We start from the raw sequence: 3,973 nt of genomic DNA, 5'->3' as shown, positions 1-3,973 counted from the left end.
TCATCAGTCTAGAATATTACTTCCCCTCTACCCTTTTCCCTCATCTTTTACAACCTTGACATTTTTGAAGAGTCCAGACTAATTGTCTCATAGAATGTTTCTCAAACTGGATTCATCTAACTGTTCTTCTGGATTAGACAAAATGTTTATGCAAATATTATGTTTCCCATTGCATTGCATCGGGAAGTTTATAATGTCACTTTACCTCAATACTTGTGAAGCCAAGTTTCATCTCTTCGATTTAAATTCCGCACTTAATAAACATTTGATAGATAATAGAGATATATGAATGTCCTTTTCCTAACAATATGTTAGTGTATAATGCTAGGAGTAATTTCATGCCAGAATCTGACATTACCTTGGTGGTGTTTGCAAAACGTGATTTTGAAATTCAGGCATTTTTCTAGATCAGGGCCAGTAGATTTTTCCAGTAAAGTGCCACATTCTGTCTTTTAGGCTTTGTGGGCCACATATGGTCTCTGTTACATATTCTATTTCTTCTTTAGCTGTGTAAAAATTATTGGCTCATGGACTGCAAAAAAATTGTCTGCAGCAGGATTTGGGCCATGAGTAATAGTTTGTCAAAGTCCTGTCCTGTGTTATAAAGAATAGGTTTCCTTTTCCTTGTAACACCTGTGTGTGTGTCTGTGTCTGTGTCTCTGTGTATGTGTGTGTGCATGTTTGTGTCAGAGGGAGAGAATGAGATTCTTTAATAACTTTATTTCTTTTATAGAGTTGGTCTCTTTAAGCTTTTTGTTTTTTAAATCAATACTCTTTGGATTTAACTTTGGTAAATAACACTGTCTTAAGAAAATTTCAATTTCATTTTCTTCTATGGTTTCTGATACAATAGCCACTAGCTGCATGAGACCATTCAAATTTAAACTAATTATAATGAAATTATAATTAGAAATTAAATAAATTAATAATTAGAAAAAATTTAGTTTCTCAGTCACACGAGCCACATTTAAGTGTACAAGCATTTACTCAACACACGTAGCTAGTGGCTACATATTAAACAGTGCAGATGTAGGACATTTTTATGATTTAGAAGTTGAATTGGATAGTAATAAATGCAGATTTCAAATGTATTTGCACAGGGTTGTGCAAAATAGTCCCTCATAATTAGAGTTAACTTATAATTTTTTTCTTGTCTTTTTTTGCTTTTATGCTTATTTCCCTTCTTACTAATTTGTCTATTTCCTTTTTTTTAAGGTACCAAAGTATTTATTATATCTACTATTTTTCTGTTTTTATCTCACATTTTCCTTTCCTTATGCTTCCTTTTGATTTAATTTATCAGTTTTTTTTTTAAACTTTTATTTTATGTTCAGAGGTACCTGTGCAGGTTTATTATATAAGTGTCACTGGGGATTGTTGTACAGATTATTTGTCACCTATGTGGTAGGCACTGTACCTCATAGGTAGTTTTTCTGTCCTGACCCTCCTCTTTCCTTCATCCTCAAATAAGTCCCAGTCTGTTGTGTCCGTGTGTACTCAATGTTGAGCTTCTACTTGTGAGAACATGTAGTATGGGGTTTTCTGTTCCTCTGTTAATTTATGTAAGATAATAGCTTTTACCTTCATTGATGCTGCTGCAAAGAACATAACCTCATTCTGTTTTATGGCTCCATCATATTCCATGGTGTATATGTGCCACATTTTCTTTATCAGTCTACCATCGATGGGCATTTAAGTTGGTTTCATGTCTTTGCTATTGGGAATCATGCTGCAATGAGCATATGCGTGCATGTATCTTTTTCTTTTCTCTGTTATCTTCCTCCCTTCTCTTCCTTCCTTCCCTCCTTCCTTCCTTCCTTCCTTCCTTCCTTCCTTCCTTCCTTCCTTCCTTCCTTCCTTCCTTCCTTCCTCTCTTTTCTCTCTATCTTCCTTTTTTCCTTCTTTCTCTCTTATCTTCCTTCCTTCCTGTCTTTCTCTCTTTGTTTCTCTTTCTCTCTTTCTTTTTCTTTCTTTTTTCTTTCTTCCTCCCTCCTTCCCTCCCTTCTCTCCTTCTTTCCTTCCTTCCTTCCCCCTCCCTCCTTCTCTCTGCTTCTGTCACCCCGGCTGGAGTGAAGTGGCACCATCTTGCCTCATTGCAAGCTCCACATTTCAGGTTCAAATGATTCTCCTTCCTTAGCCTCCCTAGTAGCTGGGACCACAAGTGCCCGCCACCAGATCCAGCTAATTTTTGTATTTTTTATTAGAGGCTGGGTTTCTCCATGTTGCTCAGGTTATCAGGCTGGTCTTGAACTCCTGACCTAAGGTTATCTACCCACCATAGCCTCCCAAAGTACTGGGATTACAGGTGTGAGCCACTGCACCTGGCCCTCACCACTCCCTTTTGTATCCCCCAACTCACACCTTGCCCATGCCACTCATGCATACCCCCGCCTTTCCCCATGGTCATTTGTGTGTCCTACACTAAATGGCCTTCAGTCCAGAGACCAGACATCAGACAGCAATCTGGACCTCTTCCTTGATGGGAGGTGAGACTTCCAGAAGAGGAAAATGCCTGCTATGGAGCCTGCAGGCTGAACACAGTGACTCTCCAGGCAAACAGCTAGAACTGAACTGAGTAAAATCTCCAGCCAGAAAGAAAACTCCCCAATCAACTATTCCCTGACCCCATTTTACAGATGGAAACATTAAGGCTCAGAGGAGAGGAGACAGAGGAGGCATTGGAACGATATTCTCCTGGCTCCAAAGCCAAGTTCTGTCCACCCAGCCAGGCTCCATCCTTCCTTCTATAAATGTTTATAACAGTATATGCTGGGTATTCTTGTTAGGCCCTTTTATACATATCATTCAGCCTGCATTTGCCATTCGTTTGACAAGTATTTATTGAGCTCCTACTGTGTGCAGGAGCTGGACTCGATACTAGGGACATCTTTGTAAAAAACTCAGGCAAAGTCTACACACCTGGCGTTCTAACCAGACAAAGAGAGTGTTGGCACCATGGGCAAGGCTGTGAAGGCAATGAATGAAATGGTGGGGTCAGACAGGAAGGGTGGTCAGGGATGCTCTCTGCATGGAAGGGGCATCTTCTTGGCTTTGAGACCCAAATGCCAAAATACCTGTGAGCAGCAGGCCATGCCCACTCAGTAACAGAGCTGAGCCACACCCCTTCGTAGATGCCAAACCAAACACCAGATCAGGCCAGCAATGAGTGACAAAGACCATGGCCTGCAAGGGTCTTGCCACCTGAGCTCACAAGGGGATTTTTGTTATTCTTCTTTTATTATTATTATTATTATTGGGGGGTTGGGCGTCCTTAGTGCACAAGAAACACTCTGGGAACCATAAGTCAAGATCGAGGCTGCAATCCCTGCTCTGCCCTTGCTGTGTGACCTTAGGCTGCTATCGCCACCTCTCAGAGACTCAGCTTCCTTCCCCTTCTGTAAAATGGAAAGTCTAATAATACCCATCTGTCAAGGGGATCCAGGGAAGTCAGTGAGCTCCTTCATGTAAGAAGCTGATGTCTGCACGTGGCCCCAGGTCAGAGATTTGTAATGGGGATTGAAATTACTGATAAGTTGCCAGGCATGTTGGCTCACACCCTTAATCCCAGCACTTTGGGAGGCCAAGGCAGGTGGACCACCTGAGGTCAGGAGTTTAAGATTAGCCTGGCCAACGTGGTGAAACCCCATCATTACTAAAAATACAAAAATTAGTCGGGCATGGGGTGTGTCCCAGCTACTTGGGAGGCTGAGGCAGGGGAATCACTGGAACCCGAGAGATGGAGGTTGCAGTGAGCTTAGATCATGCCACTGCAATCCAGCCTGAGCAACAAGACTGAAACTTTGTCTCAAAAGAGCAAGCAAGCAAGCAATTACTGATAACCTTACAGATTGTCAGAGGCACACAAGGGACTCAGAGGGAGGACAACATCCATCCTCTCACACACAGAGAGGAGAGCAACCTACCTACCCAAGACCACACAGCGACTGGCTGTCAGCAGCTGCATCACCCCAGC

General features: G+C 42.0%; 1 pseudogene; it reads left to right on the top strand.

Annotated features, from left to right (window-relative positions):
• LOC108311143 overlaps positions 1-3,973 on the top strand; it is a 43,080-nt pseudogene that overhangs the window by 1,975 nt on the left and 37,132 nt on the right.

Source organism: Cebus imitator, unplaced genomic scaffold (genome assembly GCF_001604975.1).
Source record: "Cebus imitator isolate Cc_AM_T3 unplaced genomic scaffold, Cebus_imitator-1.0 Scaffold112, whole genome shotgun sequence".
NCBI classification, from domain to species: Eukaryota; Metazoa; Chordata; class Mammalia; order Primates; family Cebidae; genus Cebus; species Cebus imitator.
This window is presented reverse-complemented; position numbering and strand designations above follow the sequence as displayed.